A 27,118-nucleotide genomic window follows, 5' to 3' on the forward strand; every position below is an offset into this window, starting at 1 on the left:
TATTATTTAAAACAAAATAATAAAATCATAAGTTAGTGTTATTTTAACTCTGCAATAAACTAACAAACAAATTATTTTTGGTTTATATTTTTATTTTATTTTACTTTGAGAACTTATATTTTAGATAAGGTGTGTAAACCTTTTCCACCAAGGGCCACATAATGAAAAGTCAAGTATGCGGGGGCCAATTTTATATTTTTCGCAAGAAAATTAAAAAATAAAAATCTAAAAACGGATACAGTATATTTAAAGACGGTAAGTTTGTTAATATTATTATTAGTTTGAACATTTCAGCTTTTTTCATCACCTTATTTTTCAGAATATAAGACACACTTAAAATCCTTTAATTTTCTCAAATATCAACAGTGCTCCTTGTAACCTGGCGGATTAATTCTGGCTGTGCCAGACCTTGAAATGACCAAAACCGACCTCGAAGCAATGTTATTTGGTACATGCTGTAATAATAATTGTGACCAGTAGATGGCAGTCACACATAAGAGATACGTGTGGACTGCAGGATGACACCTGGTCAAGTGACTTCACCGGATTATCCATTTATGGTAAAGGTTTAGGGACAAGCGGTAGAAAATGGATGGATGGATGTACAGTTCTAACTTATATCAGTCAGTAGACTCGCTATGGAAGCACTAAAAACTACCGATACAACAAAGATGACGGGAAGAAAACGCTGTCAAAGTGGACCGCCCAACAAAACGGCGCATCCTGAAGAGACGGTCAGAAAGTGGCTTGAAGATGGTCTGTAAAACATAATCTATGCAACATTTTGACCAAAGAACCACCATTACATGTTATGTAGACCAGTGGTCCCCAACCTTTTTTGCGCCACGGACCGGCTTAATGTAGGCATTATTTTCAGGGAACGGCTTTCCACTTGCGCCAGATAAACACAGCAAAAATAAGTGCATGAAAAATACAACTCACTATAACGCTGAATTAGTAGAAGCCCTGGGCTTGTTTTTTTTGCAATGAGATTCAGATGGAAATCTGTCACATTTATATTTTATATGTTCATTAATGTGCTTCGTATCATGTCACAAAGTTATAACAAATTGCAACTTTTAGTGTACATCGATATACAAGCTTATTGGTGTGTCGACTGGGACAGGCGAAAGTTAAGTCGGAGAAAATGCAGTCATTTATAAATTATTTAATGTTTCTCTGCGATCCGGTACCGGTCCCCGGACCGGTGGTTGGGGATCACTGATGTATACCACAAGGAAGTGTTTTAAATGTTGAAAAATAATCATTATATGACCCTTTTAATACGCCCTATGATCTGGTGTGCCTTTTGTATAAAATAGAGCTGAAAAGACCTGGTGCTTCGAAAAACACGGTAACGGAAAAATTCCAAAATGAGATATGATATAGATTTAAAGACAAAAACTCTTATCAATTATAAGTTTTAACATTTCAGCTTGTTCTCATTGCATTCTGATATTTGGTTTGAGGGCCGCAAATGCCCCCCCGGGCCACACTTTGGACAACCCTGATCTGCGCGTTGGCCAAAAGGTCAGACGCCGTAAATCAGAACAGGAAGCGGTGACGAATGAATAAGCACGCAGACGACGAAACAGCACAAGAGGTCTCATGACGAGCGATACATTCGCCTCCTTGTTTGCTTGAGACAAAGGCGCGGATTGAAGAGCGCAAGTCACAGGGCGTTTAGCACGTTAGCATGACGTTGTGTATCAAATTAATACAAATCCACACATTTGTATGTCGCCCACGTGAAATCAGTTATCCTGTCTGGCAGACGTCACTCTACCTCCGTTTAATGTAAATCCCGATGATTGGCGTTGGGTATTCCTGCCAAGGCCAGGGAATAAGTGGCTGATTAATTATGCATGACCGGTGGCTTTAAACAACACTGTATTAAGTTTACCAGACACTAATAACCTGCAACGGAACTTATCTGTAATTACAGCAAATATTTCTATTAAATGGAAAAAATAGTCGTGGAATGATCTTAAACAGTCTCCACGTCCCTCTCCTGCCTGGAACCGGCCATGGAACAATTATTTGCTATTAAAAGAAGGGAAAAAAGAGTGACAGTGTAGAAGAAGAAGAGCAGAGCGGGCAGTAGGAATGTTCCTGTGTATGAAATTGTAGGTATTAACAGGGGTGGTTTTGCTCAGTGGTTTTGGCTGATGAATCAGCTCTCTGCGCCTAGACTAAATACGAGAGGGGGAGCTTTGTCTTCTTTCATCCTCAGTTTAGATGGAGCAGATAGAAAAAAGGCTGTGCAGGAATGGTTAAAAAAGCAAACCTTGTACCGAACCAGTGTCAGGAAGTGCTGATGGATGGGTCTCTTTTAGTCGTTTTACTTTAAATACAAGAGAAGAATATTATCTATCGGGATTGTATCGTTTTTTTTAATTCTAATAACTCGAATACATTTATTCAACACACTACAAGACACACTACTGTAAATACTAGGCCTGGGATAATAATTGCTAAATCAATTACTTGAATGTTACATGAAAACAAAACTCGATAAATTGCAATGTCCATGTGTTTGTTTCCTCCGTCTCTCACATTCAAGAGGGTTCACTCTGTAGGCACCTCAGCATGTTTATTCATTTGGAGAATTAAATGAAGAGAGTAGGGCTGCAACGATTAATCGATGACATCTATTAATTCGATTAGAAAACAAAAACTGTCAAGGTTCTAAACCTCAGATTGGGCATCTTTACTGTAGATGACATTGGTTTGGGCAAAGTCCATAGACTACAATATATATACATATATATATGTTTTTTTTTGTATTAAAAAAAAAGGGAAATAGCAATATAAGAATTTAACAGAATAATTTGAATTTTACAATTACAACTAAATTATGGGACATATATTTGTTTAAATTGTAGGACTGCAGTTATTAAGCGATTAAATCGATTAGAAAAAAGCTTTGATTTATACTCTGTTGCTTTGATTAATCGTTTATTGAGTGTAACTAATACAGTTTTATAAAATTCAGACTACATGAAGTACCTGGAACTTTAAATAGACGCACATAGTTTCCACGCTAAAATAGAGCACACGCAGGAGCAGTGGTGTGTGGGTGTCGTGATTGGTGTGACGGCGAACAATTTTTTCATTTTTGATAATGCACATATGTCAAAGGTGAAATTATGTACATTTATTAGAATAATAAAATAATGGAAATGATGGCAAGCAGAACAATTGTTTATTTCAACGTTTTCCTAAAATACACATTGAGGCAAGAAAGTGTGTTTCAGCCTATTACTCGAATAATCAAACAAACTAATCAATAGCTTACTTGATTATTAAAAAAAATCGATAGCTACAGGATAGCTGAGGAATATTATCTATCTGGATTGTATAGTTTTTTTTATTCTAATAACCCGATTAAATTTATTTAACACACTAACGAGACACACTACTGTAAATACTAGGCTTGGGATGATAATTGCTAAATCAATTAATCGAACGTTACACGAAAACAAAACTCGATAAATTGCAATGTCCGTGTGTTTGTTTCCTTCGTCTCTCACATTCAAGAGGGTTCACTCTGTGCATCACTTTAGGCACCTGGGCAAGTTTATTCATTTGGAAAATTAAATGAAGAGAGTAGGGCTGTAATTATTAATCGATGACATCTATTAATTTGATTAGAAAATGATAATGATAAATGGGTTGTACTTGTATAGCGCTTTTCTACCTTCAAGGTACTCAAAGCGCTTTGACAGTATTTCCACATTTACCCATTCACACACACATTCACACACTGATGGCGGGAGCTGCCATGCAAGGCGCTAACCAGCAGCCATCAGAGGCAAAGGGTGAAGTGTCTTGCCCAAGGACACAACGGACATGACTAGGAAGGTAAAAGGTGGGAATTGAACCCCAGTAACCAGCAACACTCAGATTGCTGGTTACTTACTTCGCCACGCCGTCCCAAAAACAAAAACTGTCGAGGTTATAAACCTCAGATTAAACAACCTTGCTGTAGATGACATTGGTTTGGACAAAGTCCATTAGACTACAAATAAATAAAACTGTTTTATTGTATTAAAAAAAAGGGAAATAGTAATATAAGAATAATTTGAATTTTACAGTTACAACTAAATTAAGGGACATATGTTTGTGTAAATTCAATCAATCAATCAATCAATCAATCAATCAATCAATCAATCAATCAATCAATCAAAGTTTATTTATATAAAATCACAAGTGTCTCGAAAGGCTGCACAAGCCACAAAAATGTAGGACTGCCGTAATTAAGCGATTAAATCGATTAAAAAAAAGCTTCGATTTATACTCGGTTGCTTCGATTAATCGTTTATTGAGTGTAACTAATACAAATTCATAAAATTCGGACTACATGGAGTACCTGGAACTTTAAATAGGCGCACATAGTTTCCACTCGGACGCTAAAATAGAGCACACGCAAAAGAGTGTGGTGTGTGGGTGTCGGGATTTGTGTGGCGGCGAACAATTTTTTTCATCTTTAATAATGCACATATGTTAAAGGTGAAATGTCTCTGTTGATGATGTACACTTATTAGACTAATAACATAATGAAAATTGTGGCAAGCAGAACAGTTGTTTGTTTAAACTTTTTTCATATAATACACTTTGAAGCAAAAAAGTGTGTTTCAGCCTACCGTATTTCCTTGAATAGCCGCAGGGGCGTTAATTAATTTAAAACCTCCTGTCACTCCTGCGTTTACCGGAAAACGGCGGGATGGCCGTGCATGCGGTAATTATTTTAAAACCTCTTCTCACTCCGGCGTTTACCAAAAGGAATCCATAAAATTTAGGCGTGCGCTTTGAGTGTGATGTAAGCATACCATCATGAAAAGCACATTTAATTAAAAAAAACGTTATTATGGTCTTACCTGTACTTATAAATGGAGTCCATTTGCAGCTCCTTCTGACCAAAAGCATCGATAACTTGTTTATAGAAGTCTTCCTTATTTTCTTTCTTCAGTTTTAAAAGTCTCTGTTTCGATGGAGATATTCCTTTAATTATTACCTCCTGCTTCGATTGAAAGTCCAGTTTAGAAAACTGTTTTATTTTAGATACCGGTATGTAATCCTCCATGTTAAAAGTTCAGGCAGAGGAAAAAAAAAATCTCTTGCTGCGTGTGTTCACTTCTTCTGCAGTACCGGAAGTCGCAAGAAGGATCACTAGCGCGGCAGCGCCCTCTACCACCAGGAGGCGGGAGTCATTTAATGACTTATACAGTATTTCACACACGCAGCTACGGTATATTAATAAAACATAGCTGCTTACTGTTCTCTTTAGCATACTGTACCGGTATTCAATAGCTTGGACCTTAAATCCTACTGAAAAGCTCTTTATCTTTTTTCCTTTGTGCGATTGTAAACTACTGAAAGCAGCTTCCTCCATTTTGAAAATGAGGACAGATGCGTCACTCGTGACGTAACGAATTTGACCCGGTGGAAGTTCTAGACATATGCTAAATATTTTGCGAAACGAGTTTGACCCGGCGAAAATTATAGACATGCGATAATAAAATTAATATTTTGCGAAACGAATTTGATCCAGCTTCAATAATAAACCGGCGATAAGGCCAAGCATGCGTTAATTATTTTGAGAAACGAGTTTGACCCGGCAGTAATTCTAGACGTGCGAATACTATATTCCCTGCGCCAATTCAAGGAAATACGGTATTACTCGAATAGTCGAACAAACTAATCGATAGATTATTTCATTACTAAAAAAAAAATCGATAGCTGCAGGATGAGAGCAGAATGAACCCCCTTGTCAGTCATAGAGACCAAACTGCTGGCTTACACACTCAAGATGAGTTCCTCGCTACTCGCTCGTGTGAAACACTACAAAGTAAAATTATATTGATTCATTAAATTTTTTGCTAACATAGATCGAGACTCTACTTTGTCATTTGTTTGGGTAATTAAAAGTTATTGATCTTCCAAATACCTTGGAAAACCTTTTACAGTAGAAAGGGTTACCTGCATTATTATTGTTATATATTATGATTACATCAGTGCTTCATTTGCTTTAAAAATAATATTGTTTATCAGCAATACTTTGTGGGACAGTATATTTTGTTATCTGCCCTGGCATACTAAAATACATTAGGCTACAGACAAAAAGGAGAGAGGGTAAACATTTTTTGGGATTTGCTTAAAAACCTAACTTGCACTGTGTTACGTGTCCGAAAAGGAGTAGGCAGAAGCAATGCTTATTCAGCAAACGCTATTGTAGTTTGTTTAAATGTTACCCTTTTTTAACAGGGAGAGATAAACAATGGGGAATGTGATTAAATAGACGCAGTAATTAAAGAAATGTAAAATTTATATAAATAAATTCAAAGTTGAAAAATGAAGATTTAGAGAGATTATGTATGTTTAAGTAACTTGTTCATGTCATTTCGACTTAATAGCTTAATTTCCTACAGCTGTTTTTTGGGGTGTTTTTTTGATGCTGTGTTTTGCGTGACACTGGGTTTATTTGATAAAGGAATATTGCAGCGCAAATCTGAAAAAAACCCAAACAAAAACACTAATTACATCTGACAGTTGTTTGTTTGTAGAGAAATCACATTAAAATGCACTGCCTGTATTCTCGTTGTACCTCCCAATGGTAACCAGAAAAAGAAGCCATGATGGCATAAATAATAACAGTGTTTGTGTGAGAATGTGTGTGTGTGTGTGTGTGTGTGTGTGTGTGTGTGTGAGAAAAGGACAAACTCACAACAGCTGTCAGAAAGAAGAAAAAACAGAACGAGGGTGAGTGAGGTTGTTTAAAAAAGCAAATGGCTTTGGTCTAAAGTTCATTTGGAGACCTCGCTAATTAAATAGAGAGCCAAATGCTTAAGTTAATTAGTAATTCCCTGGCTTCAGAAATTAGTCACGAGGATTCAAGCCATGTTGTTTTGTTTGTGCCTCCACTCATGCCGTGATAGATATTGTTTTTCAGGCCGGAAAGGTGAGGGCTGTTCTGTACCTGCCTTATGATTATGTTTATGAAGATAATAACAGGGCTGGGGGGCTCCTGCCGAGGACTGTCTTTAAAATGGGCAGAGTTGGGATTTGAACTTTAAACTTTGTTGATAACCTGACACAAGACTGTACTGTTTGCCCGGTATGTGTTAGACCAGGAGTGTCCAAACGTTTTCCACAAATCAAAACATGCGGCTGCCATTTTATTATATTTTGATTTCAAAGCCAATACAATATATAGATTAAAAAACAGCCTGCATGTCAGCTTTGTGTTGTAAGTAGGGGTGCGTGATAAATTACTGTGCCAAAATACTTAGACTTAGACTTAGACAAACTTTAATGATCCACAAGGGAAATTGTTCAACACAGTAGCTCAGTTACAATGATGGTACAATGATGATATATATATATATATATATATATATATATTATACAAGGAATTATGATAATTTAGATAGCATTAGAAAATAGGTCAAATAGCGATAATAAAAACAAAACAAAAAAACACTCCAATCAGGTGAGATTATCCATACTGGTTTAGGATGAGCAAATCAAGCGCTCCTTTTCCCCTACCTATGTCGTCATTTCCCCCTGTGCTCATTGTAAACAAACATGCCGTCATCCGTTCCAGAGTTCTTAATTGTTTCGGAGAAAGACATTCCGTGTGATATTTGCACCGAATGGCCTGCAAACATTTTGCGAGGAGGAAAAAAAAACCCATCACGCTTCAACACATCGAACCTTATCAGCCAAATGAAACGACATTACGAAAGCTTATGTAGATGCCGGGTGCTAAAGAAACTGCCTTTAAAGTCAGCCGCCAAGAAAGAGGTGCTCAAACTACAGTTAAATTGAATTAAATATAGTTAATTGGTCATAGGTATCGTTCAGTCATCTGTATCGGTATTAGCTTGAAATGTAGTTTTTAGTGTCAACATTTCAGCGTTTTCGTGTTACTTACACCTATTTGCCCTTTTATTTAAATTGTATGGGTTTTTTAGGAAGTATTTATAGAACGTGCGGTGTGCCGTTAAACAAATTGATGCGTGCAGCAAATGGCTCTTTGGAAAGCCCTGTATTAGACATTTAGATCAAACAATCAGTGCATGTTTTATTAATGTACCGTCTAATCAATAGGAAGTCGTAACACTTGTAAAAAGTGTCATAATATACTCTTCACATGAGTATATTATGACGATCGGATGTTAAGATGGCCACTACAATTAAGCACTTCCTGTTTCAAGCATTCATAGTAAGCAGTCTTGCAATTAAAACGTGTTTGGAAAAGCGCTATGTTGTTGACGTGAACACTTAACCTTATTACTCTTATTATTATTTGAACACCTAACCGTATGCACATCTTTGCTCACTACAGGACAGATATTCAAGATGTTTTTCTTGATGGCAGCCATGTTTTTCAGTTAATCTTGTGTAAACCTTACACAGATGTGCTTGTCTGTGGCCTAACATTACCTACCAATTGTCATGGTGATTCGGCTAAACACCCTACAGTTAAAGGTAGGGATGTAACGATAAACTCTATTGATGATTAATGATCTCGACGATGTATTAACGTTTTAAATTATAAATCATCGTGAAACCGTGATTGTTCACTGCACTTTGATAAACTGGCGCCAGCTCGCTAGCTGGCTTAAATGCTAACATTAATGCAAGACATGTTAGTGTCTTTCCCCATTAAAACAAACATGCAACTCTTGTTTTGCATTTGTCAATAATAAAAACAAAAGACGAGAAGAAACACACTCAAATAACAATATTATGGCTCTTAAAAAGTTTTCAAAACTCAGTTAAAACATTTTTTAGTACTTTTTGAGCATATTCAACAATGCTGGGATAACAATGACAAAACATTTTCAATTCCCCAGTAAATTCACTAAAAAACGTCACGGTGGAGTTACTGTATCTGTTCAGCTTCCGCAGCTAGTGGGTCCATGACTATGACGTCTGTTTTGTTTGATCAGCCGTTTTACTGCCTTGTCACAAGCACCGTTTGGAAACAATTAAGGTATTTAAATAAACATATACAGGAAGTAGAGTGATGTTCAGTAGCGATTCTACTTGTATAGATTCTTCATTCATCACTCCAAGCAACGTTTGTAAGTAGGGATGTGCGATAATGGCTTTTTTGCCGATATCCGATATTTTGATATTGTCCAACTCTTAATTACCGATACCGATATCAACCGATACCGATATATACAGTCGTGGAATTAACACATTATTATGCCTAATTTGGACAACCAGGTATGATAAAGATAAGGTCCTTTTTTTTTTAATTAATAAAATAAAATAAGATAAATACATTAAAAACATTTTCTTGAATAAAAAAGAAAGTCAAATAATATAAAAACAGTTACATAGAAACTAGTAATAAATGAAAATGAGTAAAATTAACTGTTAAAGGTTAGTACTATTAGTGGACCAGCAGCACGCACAATCATGTGTGCTTACGGACTGTATCCCTTGCAGATTGTATTGATATATATTGATATATAATGTAGGAAACAGAATATTAATAACAGAAAGAAACAACCCTTTTGTGTGAATGAGTGTGAATGGGGGAGGGAGGTTTTTTGGGTTGGTGCACTAATTGTAAGTGCATCATGTGTTTTTTTATGTTGATTTAATTAAAAAACAAAAAACAAAACGATACTGATAATAAAAAAAAACGATACCGATAATTTCGGATATTAAATTTTAAAGCATTTATCAATCGATAATATTGGCAGGCCGATATTATCGGACATCCCTATTCGTAAGTTTTACAATAGAACTAAAACTATTCATACTTACTAAACCGTCCCATGTGTAATGTCTCCTAGAGTGTGTTCATGCATATTTGTACGTGCTCTTGTAATGTAATGGCGCTAGTGTCATTAGCATTAGCTATAATGCTAACATGCTAACACGTTTACGAGTGTCTGTGTTAGTATTATTAACGTACAAAGACATTCTTCATTAAATTCACCAAAACGTCACCGTGGATTTATTGTATCTGTTTAGCTGATCGGAGAGTTACCTTCCGCAGCTAGTGGGTCCATGACGATGAGGTCTGTTTTGTTTGATCATCTATTTTACTGCCTTGTCACAGGCACCGTTTGGAAACAATCAAGGTATGCAAATAAACATTTACAGAATATTACTGTGTTAATAACTCATTTCGCAAGGTGTATATCTGCAGCTTATTTAATCGTTTCCTCTAAAATTTAGTGGGTGCGGCTAATATCCTCATGCGCACTGTAGTCTGGAAAATACGGTAAATCATTAATACAGTGTTTTTTTTTCACATTTTGTACTTTTTGAAGTTACAAGGAACACTTAAAACATTGATGCACATTCATAAAATCACAAGCTGATTCAATGTTATTGAAATAAAGTGCAACTTTTTGAAAAAGCTGCCACGAATTCAGACTTTTAGAAGGGGAAAAAGCCATCAAAATCCAGGAAGGACTGATTTGAGTAACAGGAGTGTTTTTTTTTTTTTTAGCATAGGACCAGCAAATATGTGAAATCTTCATCGTTTCATACTTTTGTAAGCCTTATCCCTCTGGAAATTTTCCATTATGAGCGTCCTTTTTTTTTCCCCCCACCCGCTTTGCTTAAATCAATGAGTCAGATTTCTTTTCGAGGTGTTTCACAAGTGGCGCGGTTGTGATAGCGCAAAACAAGCAAAGGATGGGAGTGCCGTGGCTAGTTGATACAGTATAACCGGCCTTTTATATTTGCCAGGTGGATGTGAAATGCCTGCGTCAGAGACTACGCTCTGTGTCTGTCTAGTGAGTGTGTGCGCTACCCATGACTGACGTGGACGCTGTTTGCTTAACCTCTTCTGCGCTGCACCGCCACGGCCTTGTCAACTTAAGTGTGTGTGTGCGTGAGACGGGGCAAAGGTAGATTTTTTTTTTCATATATATATATATATATATATATATATATATATATATATATATATATATATATATATATATATATATATTCCCTGCAGTATTTTCACTAAACAAACCTGCTGAGAGGCTGAGAGGGGGTCTGCATCAACACATATGACGGATACGTGTTGTTTTTTTCCCCTCCCTCCCGTCACTCTCGCACCGGCACATAATTGTGTGCATCCACACACCCCATGAGGAAACATTTTTTTAAGGCCGCGTATTTAGCAGGATTGATAATTTCACAAATAATCCCAGCAGGGTGTATGTACTGCATGTGTGTGCCGCCCCACGCTTTAGCCTCATCTAAAAGATAAGGCCGTGATTTACGTAACGGCTAAGCTCTTTCATATTGTGTATGTTGTACCTTACATGATGAGCATGCTAGATTAATATTTATTCAGTACGGGCAAATCAAGGATTAAGCAGTCATCGTTTTAGCGCTAATCCACGTCTCTGGTGAGAGGCAGAGACAAAGCCTGGCAGATTACTAAAGACATCGCGCCACAAAGTCGCAATTAGTCGCCGACCGACTCGCTCTGTGCCAAAGACGGGGTAGTATATTGCTTACGCATCAAAAATGGACATTAACACTAGGCCTGGGCCCATAATCGATAAGTCAATTAACCGGACAATAAATGAAAATTAATAATCGCGATATTTGTTACGGATTACAATAACTGTCTTTTTTTTTTTTTGCATCGGTTTCAGCACCTGCGAGTGTTTGTAGTACAGATAACGCGTATTAATGGTGACCACTGTAAAACTCCAGACGGTATTAAATTCAAATGATCAAAAAAACGTGATTGATAACTGGGTAAGAAGCTACTTAACCAACAGGAAGCAATACGTGAAGATAGGCGAACACACTTCCACAGAGCTGGCGTACCTCAGGGATCAATACTCGGACCAAAATTGTTCAATCTCTAATATAAATGACATTTGTAAAGTTACAAAGGACTTAAAGTTAGTCTTATTTGCAGATGATACAACTGCGTTTTGTTCAGGAGAGAACACACCGAAGATAATACAAATAATAACAGAAGAAATTAACAAATTAAAAAGATGGTTTTGACAAAAACAGACTATATTTGAATCTTAGTAAAACTAAAATAATGCTATTTGGTAACAGTAGAAGAGAAAGTCAAACACAAATACAAATAGACTGAGTAGACATTGAAAGGGTAAAAGAAAACACATTTTTGGGTGTAATAATAGATGATAAAATGAATTGGAAACCTCATGTAAAAAATATACAACATTAAATAGCAAGAAACACATCAATAATGAATAAAGCAAAACATATTCTAGACCAAAAATCACTTCTTCCTCTCTACTGCTCGCTAGTGTTACCATATCTGAGTTATTGTATAGAAATATGGGGAAACAACTACAAATGTGCACTTCATTCACTAACTGTGTTACAAAAAAGATCAATTAGAATAATACATAATGTTGGATATAGAGAACATACAAACCCTTTGTTTATTGAATCACAAATATTGAAATTCAACGATTTGGTGCATTTGCAAACAGCTAAAATGATGTACAAAGCAAACTATAACCTGCTACCCCAAAAATGTACAACAATTCTTCTCAACAAAAGAGGAGAAATATAACCTTAGAGGAAAATCTAATTTCAAACATTTGTATGCTCGTACAACACTTAAAACCTTTAGCATATCAGTTTGTGGAATTAAATTATGGACTGGATTAAGCAAAGAAATCAAACAAACACCAACATGATTCAGTTTAAGAGACAGTTTAAACTACAAGTGTTCACAAAGTACACAGAACAAGAATTATGGTGAACATCTTAAACCCTTTAAAAAAAAAAGTTTTTATTATTGAGACAAAGATTATTTATGTATACTTGTTTGCTTACTATGGTATATTATTTATCTGTTCACTGTTCTGTTACAGAGAACAAGGAAGTTGGATAAAATTGCTTCTATGGTATGAAACGGGGTAGGATTAAATAAGATCTGCTTCTTCCTACTCCTTTTCAAACGTGTTATAATGAAACAACTGGAAATGTGTGATGCATTATATTGTATCGTATGCATGTTCGAAATGAACTGAAACTGAACTGAACGGAACTTAACAAGAGTGTCAAGTTGAAACAGACGCACACGCACTCCGTTCAACAGGAAGTGAACACGCGTGGCGTTACATGAACCGGGATTGGAATACCTGATCACACAATTTCCTTTTTTTTTTTTTTTAATATTCTAAAACATTTACAAATTAAAATGGAGAAAATAAACCTATTTAAAGATAAAATGGCTCTTATGAAGCCTGATCAATATGTCATGTTCCCTGCCAATCAAAGTGTGTGGCTATGTATTTTAGTTATTAAAAAAATACAACTTGGGGAAAAGATTTTAGCGTGTGATAAATATTTTTTGAGCACATTAAACAATACAACAAAATTAATGACCACCATGATCATTTTGGTCACAACTGGATCTTGCCATTTTATTAACTGTTTTGGTTGTATATATTTGAAGGTTCCCCACTCCCTCCTTCACGGAGACAGAACCTATTTCATTGCTTTTGGTTATGATTTTTATTCAAGTGCATAATTTTGCTTACAGGCAGAGTATATAGATTATTTTTTATCATTTGTTTGTTTTATTTAACTTGGTATTTAAAAATGTACATTTCAATTTCAATGTTGAAATATACAATAAATACAAGTTAAATGCAGTTGAAAGTTTATACTTGCATTATTATTATGTATTGTTGTTACATCCGTGGTTAAATTGGTCTCCAAAAAATAATGGCAATATTATCGTTTATCGGCAATAGTTTGCAGGTCAATATTTTGTCCAGCAAAATGTGTTGTCGGCCCAGGCCTAATTAACACTTCTTATATTTCACATGATCACTCATTCTGACACACATGCATGAGCAATGAATGCTTCCTTCTTAGCTGCCAGCACGTGGGAGCGTCGCTTGTATACACAGTTCTGTCTGAAAATCAAATTACATTCTTTGCTAATCGAGTTAAAATGCCGTGCCGAAGGAAAATACAAAGACAGATGAAAGTTTTTCTGTATTATTTTCCCCTGGCGCTAATCCGGCTAGCTTGTAGCAAGCACTCTAAAGTGGGAAGGACAGTGACCTTTTTAGTGAAACTTTGTGTAGATGTACAGTTTTTTTGTTTGTTTTAGCCATCTGAATATAAGTACCTGTATACAATAGTACAATTTTTTAATTAAATATTGCATTTACCCTGAAAGAGGAAAGTGTGCGCGCAAAAAAAGCAGGCTTTGCTACACGTCTTAAAATAGAGAACAGACATTGTAAGTTTAACCATGTTGTTTTTCTTCAGCAAATACGCTAACGGGTAGTAATGATGTTGTTGTGAGTGTAATGTTAGCACTTTAGCTCAGCTAGCCATGCCAGTGTTGCTAACGTTGGTGTCTTTCTGTCACACTCCTTAATGTTATACGAACCAGTGGAAAACATAGCTTTTTTTCCACACCAAAGAAACAGAACAAAACAGTTGTCCACTGCAGTGGACAATAGTTCTCAGTAATTTATATATTAGGGCTGCAAGATTAATCAACGTCGAACAAACATTGAGGTTTTAACTAGTGTGATTACCAAACCGCACTAATTAAATAATCGGCATTTGAGTGACAGACATGTTAGCCAATCCAAATTGTTGAGCCTCGCGTCCTTTGCCTCCTGGCCAATCAAAAGTGTTGAAGGAAACAGCATGTTTGTGTGCGCTGCAGTAGAGGAAGCCAGCACGCTAATAACAAATACTACAGTAGGAAGGGGATTCATATTCGTCGCGCTTTACATGACACATGAAAGGTGACAAATTTGGGGCGTGCACTATCCACTTTAGCCGCCAGATGGCAGTAGAGTGGTGAACATCTTATAATGTATTTTGTGGCAATTCCAACTTTGACTACAGCGTTAGTTGCTATGTAGAGGGCCACTTTCCATTATTTTCAGCAGACTGCATTGCAAAATGTTTAACCCCCTCTCCCAGGAGGAACGGGGCCATATGAATCCCTTCTTCACTGTATAAAAACAAATAAATAAATACATTTTAAAAAATTGATTTTTTAAAAATGAGAATCGATTCTGAATCGCACAACGTGAGAATCGCGATTTGAATTTGAATTGATTTTTTCCCACACCCCTAGTTACTAGGCCCATCAATAAGTCAATCAATCAAACGATAAATGAAAATGAAGTTAAAACACTTTGCCAGCATCAATAAATTGCTATGTCCGTGTCTGTTTTTTTTCTTCATCTCACGCTTCAAACAGGGAGAAAGAGGTCTCACTCTGTGAATTAGTGAAGTGAATTATATTTATATAGCGTTTTTCTCTAGTGGCTCAAAGTGCTTTACATAGTGAAACCCATGATCTAAGTTACATTTAAACCAGCGTGGGTGACATTGGGAGTAGGTGGGTAAAGTGTCTTGCCCAAGGACACAACAGCAGTGACTGGGATGGCGGAAGCGGGGATCAAACCTGGAACCCTCAAGTTGCTGGCACGGCCACTCTACCAACCGAACCACGCACTCCACTCTGTGCATTGCTTTCATTATCTGAGTAGATTTATTTAACAGGACAATTAACTGAACGCAGTGAGCTTTCAGTCTTTATCTCAGTGGGCGGAGAGCCGGACTTTTAGTTTACACACACCGGAGTTCAGCCTTTCTACTCGCGACTCGCTAGTAGGAATTTCCGCAAAGTAACAAAAAATAAGAGGAAACCATATGATGACAAAGCCAAATGTACCGTTGTGGTAATATTTCAGTTGCAATATGAGCCCATCAACACGGCCAAACAAGCAAAAATATTGTGATTGCAATAAAAAAAAAGTCTTTAAGATGTTTAGTATTTATTTAAGTAAAATGTTTGCTTACATAAATCAATTGTGTTGTTTATTTATGTACGATAACTAAAAGTTATTTTAGTACAATGGTAGACAATTCCACAGTAATGACAAATACAAAGTGTATATCCTTTTAAGTGGTTTCTTGCATTATTATTATTAAATTATATTTTACTCATTGTATAGTCTTTATTGGTTAATTAGTTTAAGAGCATGAAGTAGACAAAAGCTGAGTCTGTCTGCATAAAGCCAAATATTTTTGAAAGTAAATTATTGCATATTGCCCTGTGTGGCACTTTGAGATAATATGTTGATAGACAGTCTAAAAGTAACATGTCTTCCTTCACTCGTTATTTTTGCACTTTTATGCTTTTATACGTATAAAATATAAAAATCTCAAATGCCATCGCAATTTTGGAGTGAACAATTGCAATGATTTGGAGTGAACAATTGCAATGATGTTTTTTCCTTAAAAATCGTGCAGCGCTACAATATATGCCGTTATTTTTAGGTTGGGCAAGTGCAGAGGTACAGTGTAGATGTAAACAAGTGCACATACACACTGTGCTCAGATGTGTTTATTTATTGAAGCGCGTACAAAACCAAGTGTGTATTTTTTTTTTCCAGCCTACCTGCCCTCGTGGGGACGCTGTCCATCAAGACAGTTGTTACATTTATAGCAGCCTCGGCTCACCTTTGAGGGCAACTCCAAGGAACAGCGAAAGGGCAAAACAAAAAGCATCACCGCAGGTCTTTTTACTAAAAAAAAATGGGGGCGGGGGGGGGTGCAGGATTTGGGATGGAATGAGGGGGTTCCTAAGCAGATGTGAGAGAAGCTAAAAAAAAAGAAGAAAAAAAAAAAGGACGCGCAGACAAGTCATGCTGCGATTCGAGAAAGGACAAGAAGAGCAAAGAGTGAGCGAGAGAATGCCATCCTTACTTCCCCTTTGCCCTCTTTCCTCTCGCTCACCCGGCCTGCTGAATGTTAATGGATTTTCTGCCCCCTCATCCAAACACACACACACACGCACACACACACACACACACGCACACACACACACACACACACACACACACACACACACACATCCCTCCCCATGGACACTGCTGCATTGTTTGTGGCAGTGCCTCTATTCTTTCAAACTTAATTACCTTCTTGCCTTTTGTGGCATCGGGGACTGGAAGTTTTTTGTTTTTTTTCCCTCTCTCTCTCCATGGCAGTGGAGGTCGTCACACATTCTTTCGCCTGTGCATCGCCTTAATCTGGGGGTGGGTGGGCGTTACAAGGGGGGTGGGGGGGTTATCAGGGTCCGGAGTGGGGAGCGTCTTCTCTTTAGTAACCCCCACTTCCTTCGTCCGAGTGCACGCGTGCATACATGTGCACAAGTCACAATATTCGGGGCATAGGCTGCCCTTTGTTTGTGCGGTTCATTTCCAATCAACCTTAATTAACTGGAGAGTGTTTCCAGATTGCCGGCAAAAGAAAAATCCCCGCTCGCTCAACCCTCCCTCTTCATCACCACCTCCCTTATAACCCTGCCTGTTTTGAGTTCGAGGACGGAAAGGGGGTGGGGGGGGGGGGGGGGTGAAGGCATTAGCTATGTAGATTGGCTTCTCCTTTGATGCTGAAAAAATCTTTAGCAAGGGCCGTAATTGCAGACTGTGACCCAGCAGTGTCGGACTATTTATTTGAACATTTTAGCTTGGCTTTACTTTTGCAATATTGCTTTAGTTGTGTTCGCCTGAACCATCCTAAATGCAGTAGACGGAAGATGGGACAAAGTGTGATAATAGATTGTTACATAATAGAGTGTTACTTGCAGTAGATGGTGTGATAATAGATTGTTACACTTACGTCCATTTTTCTCACTTGTTTTCATCGCTATTGTTCTTATTGTTTTCATAATTCATTGTGGTTCTCAAACTTTTTTCACCAAGAAAACACTTTGACTCTCCAAGTACCACCGTAACGACCAACATTAACATACAGTAGCGTAGTAGGCCTAGGTATTCATTCAAAACATAGCAAAGGTTAATATTTTTGGCCACTGTCACATCCGCCACAGTTTGAACAGTACCTCTGTGTTTGAATACGAGAAAAAAATACTAATCCCATACATAAGTGATTCTTTGGCATACCTCTAGAGGGAGCCTGCGTACCACTAGTGCTACCACAGTTTGAGAATCACGGTCTATGATATTTATAAGGGTTTGTGCTGTTTTGCTATCGCTGCTGTCTTGTATACAGTGGGACCCCTCGATCTACGAACTGAATTGTTTCTTGAACAGGGTTCGTAAATAGAAAAGTTTGTATGTCTTCTCTTACAATGTAAATACTTAGTAGTAAATATTTACAGAATTTTGGTCATTTTAAACAAACTTTGATTTCACTTCCGTTCATTTCACAGAGCACATATCAACAGACGCTACTTCCGTCAACAACAACAGTGTGTTTTTCTACCACTAGTGGGAGACTGGAAAAACTACAGTGGAACCTTGATTTACAAACTGAATTGGTTCTTGGACAGGGTTCGTATATAGAAAAGTTTGTATATTGAAGCAAATTTCCCCGTAAGAAACAATGTGAACATGACTAATGGGCTCCAGCCTCGACAAAAGTCTATTTTAGAACAAATGTGTACACTTTGATCACATTACAGCGCGGCACAGTACTGCATATCAAACAAACATAACAAGAGTATGATGTATCAACTTTCCATTTAATAATAAAGCCAAAACAACAACTAGATGAACTGTCCTCATTTTCAGCCGCCCTGCCAAAACACACACACACAGTCACTAGCCATGTGGTGCGCTCACAGTTTGAAATCACAAAACTCCTTAACTTTAACAGCCAATGATTAAAATAAAAAACAAAATTCACCATACCTTGTTGGTTAATCGTCTTGGCGTGCAGCAGACGAAAGGGAGATGGGGAGGAGGCAGTGTCGACAACGCTGTGGATACTTTCTAAATGTTTCAAACCACACATCACTTGTCCATTGTTTTCTTTGGACTCATATTGAGCTAGCAAAACGACGAAAATGTTGTAAAAAGGCTAAAAAAGCAAACAAAGTAGCAATGAGCACAGTAGCTAATGACGGCACTGTTCTGCTGACGAAATGAGCACGAAAAGGATGGCTGAAGTTTCATACAACAAAGCACATTATTAATCGCCCTGTGGTTCGTAAATCGAAAAGGTAGCATAATGAGGGGTTGGTAAATTGAGGTTCCCCGTATTGTGTGAGGTGTTGTTACTATTGGAACCTTCATTTCTCCTTAGGGATCAATAAAGTTATGTCTTAACTGTCTGGATCCATTTTTGATATTGGTTAGCAGAAAAACAGGTATCGGATTATATCTCCGATTGAAGAACTCCGATACGAGTAGTCTGTTCGGCTACCGCTAATGTTTCTTCTCTTCTTGCTATCTTAGCAGACAGATAGCAGGTTGTCTCCATTTGCGAGCCTTTTAGGAGTATTCACTTTAAAACACTGAACACCCAGACACACATTTTTTCAATATAACTTACATAAGATACAAATAACATGCCTGTGACATTGCAACTTAAGAAAAATGCATTAAATACATGCGCTAACTTGTTGCTAACTTACACTGGATATGCTACTAGCTAGCACTCGCAACCTTACATGGTGATTTCAAAACCTCCCAAGTTGCTCATCAAATTTGCAGCTAAGATGCACGTTGGGCTCAACAAAAGAAAAGACTGGCACATTCAACTTCATGGCAAAGACTACTTTCTGACTTTGACAACACACCTACTTTAGGACCAACTGAAATGAGCGCATACTTGCAAACGGCACTCAGAAGTGTAAGCAAACAAAATATAAAAATATAAATAATAGACGGTCCATTATTTAATCGGCTTAAGCCCTACAGAATAAGTGAAGGTATGTATGATTTGTGCTGATATCGGTATCGATCAATAGTCAAGGCTGCAATATCGGTATTGTATTGGAAGTAAGATAGTTGTATCGGGACACCCCTAACTTTAACATTAATGTGTCCCAACTAGCCACGGTAATACAGCAAGCTCTGCTTCTTCCTACTCCTTTTCAGACTTGTCAAAATAAGAAATTCCTTAACACCCATTAGAAATGTAGCAATTTTTGTAAGGGGCGCCGGAAGTTGGCAGACCCGTCAGCGATCCTGTTCTGTCTCCCTGTAATGTTTGATCTTGTTCTGTCTCCATGTATTGTTTGTCTGATCTTGATCGGGATTGTGCTGAAAATTTTAATTTCCCATCGGGGATTAATAAAGTATCTCTGATTCTGATTCCGATTCTGAATTATCAGTATTTATGACAAACCGCAGTAAAACCCCTGACGGTTGGTATCACTGTTTCAGATTAAAATGATCCAAAAAGCCGTGAATGATACCCGCACTTTGATAAACTCACACACCAGTAATATGAGTCATATCTCCGGAAGAAGCAAGCAAGCAAGCACGCTAATTGCTAACTAGCTTAAATGCTAACACGAATGCAAGATACATTGTCCTCTTTCCCCATTAAAAACAATTAAATAAAAACTATCTTAGCACTGTAGTAACAATAATATGGCTCTTACAGAGCCAGAACAATATTTAATGTTTCTCCAGCCAAGAAAAATATATTTTGTCTTTTTGTTTAGTTACTTCATTTACGGAAAACATTTTTTTTTTTAAGATTTGGGTGTGTGTATACATACTTTTTGAGCCAATTCAACAATACTGTGACAATGATGCTAATCGTGATGATTTTGGTCACGATAACCGTGACATGAAATGTTCATATCGTTACATCCCTACCACAGAGGTGGTGTTTTTTGCCGCCATTTTGGTTACATTTAGGGTGCCCGGGGTCAGGTTATCTCGGCACATACCCCCCCCCCCCCCCCACCACTCTTATCTCTCACATAGCCCTTAGTCAGCGAGTTTAATTTAGCATATTTCCGACATCAGCCGGGTATTGTCTTTCACTAACAATGACTTATCAGGTGCGGACCCGAGGGCGGTTGGGTGTAATGTTACCTGAGCCGCCGGTGAGTCCAATTTACCTGTCGTCAACCTGAAGGATGGGGCCTGCATACCTGCTCCAGGCGGGGGAGGGGGGGGATAAGGAGGTTCTTTCTATTCTTTTTCACTTCTTGACCTTTAACCTGCCCCCCCCCCTGAATGGTACCTACTTGTTATTGACGCACTTCCGTCGGCAGGAGAAGATGCGTTCAGTGGAGCATGTTTATTGCAAATGCTGAGTTGAGTCAGGTAAGATTTGCATTTTTAGCGTCTTGTCTTGTTTGGTAATCGGCCCGCGTTTGCGACTTAGCTAGTGAAAGATGAGCGGTGCAACTATCTGAGCTGCTCTTCCCTCGGGCTGCACAGGAAAAGGATTGCATGCTTACTAAAAAAAAAATAAAAAAATGGTCACATAAATGTCATTCTCATTTCCACTTTGCTCCTGTTTTCTCTTTAAGACTTAACTCTGTGATAGAATGCATGTGTGCAGAAAAGCAAGATAATTCCCCCTTCTTCCTTTTGTTTTTGTGTCCCCGAGCTATATGCGCGGCAACAAATAAACAGACCTAATTAGACTAGAGTCGTGCTATTCACGGGTGTGACAGTGGGAGATGGATGCACAGGCTTTCACGGGCGACCTCGGCCTTTGTCTTTGGCTAACGCCGGCTGACATTTTGATAGAAGATTTGGTGTTTGACTGCAAGGCCAGCATGGTGAGAGAAGATGACCTTCCGGGAGACCCGCAGTGTCTCGCGCTGTCCTTTGACTTCTCCGCCAACTCGTGCGGACTCAAAGGAGCCACTGGGTTGTGGGAAAGCCAAGTTAAAATGGCCGATTTGCAGAAATCGGTTGCGTAAGTGCGACTTCAAACAAGATCCCCACGTAAACAAAGGCGGCAGTGTGGCGGCGGTGCAATTACAGGTTGTTGCGCCTAACAGGCTGAGGCTGCGACTTGAGCGAAATAGTGTGACAGGAGGAGACTGGAGCTCAGTATTTGTCTGAAATACACTCGTCTGGTGTTTGGGTACACACCATGATTCATGACCGGATCCATTCACTCACTTTGAAATGCCTTAATGCAGACAAAGTCATCATAATTAATAATTGTGGATGTCTGTTTGATTGTTGGCAGCACGGTGGAACAGGGGTTGGTGCGTGGGCCTCACAATACGAAGGTCCTGGGTTCGATCCTGCCTTCGGGATCTTTCTGTGTGGAGTTTGCATGTTCTCCCCGTGACTGCGTGGGTTCTCTTCGGGTACTCCGGCTTCCTCCCACCTCCAAAGACATGATTTGTTGATTGGCAACACTAGGTAACACTTTAGTATGGGGAACATAATCACCATTAATTAGTTGCTTATTAACATGCAAATAAGTAACATATTGGCTCTTACTTAGTCATTATTAAGTACTTATTAATGCCTTATTCTGCATGGCCTTATTATACAACCAGTAAGCCGGTAACACTTTATTATGGGGAACATATTCACCATTACTAACCCTAACCTTCTAACCCTAACACTAACCAAATATCTAAATTAAGTCTCTGTCACTTAGAATATGTTCCCCATACTAAAATGTTACCCAACACTAAATTGGCCCTAGTGTGTGAATGTGAGTGTGAATGTTGTCTGTCTATCTGTGTTGGCCCTGTGATGAGGTGGCGACTTGTCCAGGGTGTACCCCGCCTTCCGCCCGAATGCAGCTGAGATAGGCTCCAGCACCCCCTGCGACCCCGAAAGGGACAAGCGGTAGAAAATGGATGGATGGATGGATGTTTGATTGTTGAGCAGTTAAAGTTAAAGTACCAATGATTGTTACACACACACTAGGTGTGGCGAAATTAGCCTCTGCATTTGACCCATCTCCTTGTTCCACCCCCTGGGAGGTGAGGGGGACAGTGAGCAGCAGCGGTGGCCGCACTCTGGAATATTTTTTGGTGATTTAACCCCCCAATTCCAACCCTTGATGCTGAGTGCCAAGCAGGGAGGTAATGGGTCCCATTTTTATAGTCTTTGGTATGACTCCACCGGGGTTTGAACTCACGACCTACCGATCTCAGGGCGGGCACTCTAACCATGGACTAACATTGTTGGTGTTTGTGCATTGTGTTACAGTGGCCAAAATATTAATTAAAACCTCTGCGATGTTTTTTATTGAATGCTACTATTTTAATGTTGGTCATTATGGTGGTACTTGGAGAGCCAGGTTTTTTTCTGAGGTGGCACTTGGTCAAAAAAGTTTGAGAACCACTGATATAGATAAAACATGAATCTTATTTAAACGTGATTATTCATAATTAGTCGACAGTAATCCTGTTATCTAATTAAAAATGGTAAGTGTTTGCCTATAATACATTTTAACAGCATGATGAATAAAATCACGCTGTTCCTCAGAGAGAGCCATGTTTATCAGGGGTTATCGGCCGTGCTGTAGGGGCGCTTTGTGTCAGCATCCTGGTGCAGATGGCTCCTGTGATAGTGTTTACTCTCATGTCTCCTCTGTACTCAGCCATGCATTCATTTGTTCATATATGTGCACATGCGTATCTGTGTGTGTGCGTGTGTGTGTGTGTGTGTGTTTGTGTTTGGTATTTGTGTGCGTGTGTGCGATAATGGGGGATCTAGATCATCGGGGTATTGTTTTTAAGTCTGTTGCATTTCCTTTATGTATGAAAAGTGTGTTATTAAATACAGTTTGATTTGATTTAAAATGAATAAAATGATAATATTTCAAAAGAAATGTGAAAAAAAAAAAAAAAATTAATCCACAGCAGCCATGTGATTAATCTGATTAAAAATGTGAATAGTTTGACATCAAAAGAAAAGTGGAGTGGATTAATTATTTAACATCAAATTCAAATCCAAGTTATGTTTATATAGCATATATAAAAAAGTAAAAAAGAGTTAGATTTGAAGCAATGCAAAACTGAGTTAAAACAAATTAACAGCATAATGAGTAAAATACTGAAATAACAATGCTATCTCAAAAGAAAAGTAAACAAAAATGACATCAAAATGAATCTCATTAAACATTTAAATTGTTTGGCAGCACTTTACTAACTGTTTGCATATTTTGAATAGTCTGATCATTACAAATATGTCATCAATGTACTTTGTTTATTAAATGCTCACAAAAAGTTGGACCAAAAAAAGTGCAGAAACCTCTCTGCGGCTCAGGGAACTGCTGAAAAGCAGATGGATGGAAAGGGCTTGAGCGAGAAAAAGGAGGGGGAGAGGAAAAAACAATAGACCAAGGAGCCCATCTCTCCTATTAGAACAAGCAGTGTCCACAGAAGAAATTCCTGGGCTATTATTTGTCTCTCTCTGGATCTGATCTGCCACTTTAATTACCTGAGTGGACTATATGTGTGTGCATGGGAAAGCAAGGGGACATGCCTAATTAAAAAACAGAGGTTGGTGTGGCTTAGGCCGTCTCTTTTGTTCCTTTTGCAAAAAAAAGGGGCTATTTCACCGTCTTGTTTTTCCTCTTCATATATAGTTAGTGGAAATTAATGTTTTAATTGTTGCTAATGAGAGCATGCATGTAAACAACCGCCACTCCAAAGCCGCCAAACGCTCAAAAACTAATCGGTTTGTCCATTAGTGCACACTTAAAAGTGTTTTATACTTAGGCCAAAATTCACCTCTCCAATCAAATTAGCAGGGAAATGACAAAGTAGCAAATCCTTGGTTATGGTTATGATTGATTGGTTTCAGACATGTTCAACAAGTTACGTTAAGGAACATCACATTTGCACGATTCAATGTGTCTGAAAAGGAGTAGAAAGAAGCAAAGTTAAATTTAATACAACCCGCTATTTGTGTCTTTTACTGATAATTCATTCACACCATAACTTTTACGTGTTTGTAAAGGTCATAAAAATTTCGATAAGTAATTAAAAAAACTAAATATATTCGTAAATATATATAAAGTAAAAACTTATCGGTGATAGTTAATGAGTATTATTTAATATTTTAGAAATTGTCGTAAGCTTAAAATGTTGCAACAATGACAATTTACTCAGACTGCAGCTATCGATTCATTTTAGTAAAAGAATAATCTACCGATTAGTTTGTTCGATTAGTCGAACCAACATATTTTATTGCCTCAACGCGTATTTTAGAGAAAATAGTTAAGCGTGCGGAAACTATTTATATGTATTATATATATAGTTATATTTAAAGTTCCAGGCAATCAATGGGGTTCGGATTTGATAAACTTGTATTAGTTAGTAGACTCATGAAACGATTAATCGAAGCAACAGAATATAAATCAAGGCTTTTTAAAAAAAAAAATCAATTAATCAATTAAGGTCCGCCTTAAACTAAGGCGGAGCTTAAACCCCCCCCCATCCCCTGCCCCACAACACACATTTTAAAAGAAAAAAAAAGTGAGTTAACTCAACAGAAGAGCAACAATGCAAAAATATGATCTATTTCCAAAATAATTCCGTTCATGAATACATCTCTTTTGCAACGGCTGCAATGCACGTCTGTGGACTTCAAGAATAGTGCTGGCGATTTGGGAGATTGTTTGCTCTTTTAGTTCAGTAGTCAGCATGCTCGCCTCTCACACGGGCCACCTGGCTTCGCGCCCCGCTCGGAGCAATAAGGGGAAAAAACAACGCAGCTGAGAGAGAAAGTACACAGTCGCTACACGAAGCAGAGTTGTCTGTGATTGACACCAATCGTTGCATTATGCCGTCAAAATCGGGGGCCCCTGATTGGGTGAGGGCCTCATGGCTTCAGCCCAGGTTAGCATAGCCTCTACAATTTACACAAATCTTGTTTGATAGGAAAAATCTGTTCTTTATTCTATTTCTATTACAAAAAAGTCTGTACATTTCTGATAATTTGTTAGATTTGTGTATTATCTCTATCATTTGACTTTTTATTTCCATCCATCCATCCATGTTCAATTTATTAATATTTTAGAAATAATTTTCCCTTCAAGGTCTAATTGACTTAGTCCAAACGAATGCCATCTACATCAGGTTTGCCCAATCTGAACCCAAATTGGGTCATGCATCTCTTTCGATTGGGTTGTTTATTGTCAAAAAAGTATTTCGGTCTCCACATGAAAAAGTGGTGGAATGCCTGATCGGGAGCAACATTAGTGTGTCTGAGACACAAACTGTTGAAAACACAGCATTACATGTTGTGATAACGTCACACATTCCTGTAGCGATAACACATATGTATGGCCTGTTTCAACTTGTGGCTTTTTAAGAATGTAAAGCTCATTGCTACTAATTTCTCCGCAATTACAAGGGTGCCTTCATAGGTAGACAGGCGCGAGCTTGTATTATTGTTTTTTTGGAGTTTGGAGGCGGACAGTGTGATGAATTGTCATTTCTCATTTTAAAATCACTATAATTTGTAGCGGCCTCTGAAGCAAATTGTAATAAATAGGTCAGAAGTTACCCCACTTTAGAGAATATTCATATTTCTTGCGATTTGTCTCCTCTTTATATAAAAAGACTGAACCTTGGAGTGAGACACAGAGAGAAAACATTTTAATCTATCACTAGTCCTCATGGAATCATCTCTTGGATATGTCAGATTAGACATGATTATGGCGCATGCACGCACGCACACGTGCACGCCCGCACACATACGAGCACACGTTTGATTTCATTCCTCACGCTTTCACTGTCCCTCCCACTGGCTTTGTTTGGCCCTGGATTGGTGCAGATTAATCCTCTAATTGCTTTGTAGCTTTGTCGTGAGGCAGGGAGGGAGAGAGAGAGTTGCAAAGGCAGAATTAAGCAGCAGGTGGACGAGGTTAAAGGTCAACATGGCCCCTTTTTAAAGCTTTCTTTTAATGTCAGCTCTTTTACACACAAGCTACCTGAGGAGAGATCATCATCATCATCATCATTTCTTTTTATTCCTTTCATTAAAATGGATATATACAAGCCATATACGGTTGACACTTTCATTGTTTTTTGTTTCTTATACATTTCCATGATCAGAAAGGAGCAGATGGAAGAATACTATTCTTATATTCATCTGCCCCCTTTTTAACACAAATTATTTTAGATGGCTTTATCACTGTTCCCTCCACCAACACCCCAACTCCAACATACTTTTATTAATTTTCGTTTAAGCATTTTCAAAATGACACATCCAATCAAAAGAGATGGCAACGTATCAAGTGTTTTTCTTAAGTCGTTTCTGTTAGTTTGCATTTGGTGTCTTCAACAGAGCTGCACCTGTCGATTATTTTAGGAATCGAGTAATCTATCAATCAGTCTGTTCGACTAATCGAGTCATCGGATAAAACACACGACCACAAAGATCACTGCTCTTAT

At 38.0% G+C, this 27,118-nt stretch overlaps 1 protein-coding gene across 1 annotated transcript in view; it reads left to right on the top strand.

Moving 5' to 3' along the window:
- zfhx4 (zinc finger homeobox 4) overlaps window positions 1–27,118 on the top strand; it is a 171,196-nt gene that overhangs the window by 16,823 nt on the left and 127,255 nt on the right.

The sequence above is a fragment of the Entelurus aequoreus genome, linkage group LG15 (assembly GCF_033978785.1).
Source record: "Entelurus aequoreus isolate RoL-2023_Sb linkage group LG15, RoL_Eaeq_v1.1, whole genome shotgun sequence".
In the NCBI taxonomy this organism is placed as follows: Eukaryota; Metazoa; Chordata; class Actinopteri; order Syngnathiformes; family Syngnathidae; genus Entelurus; species Entelurus aequoreus.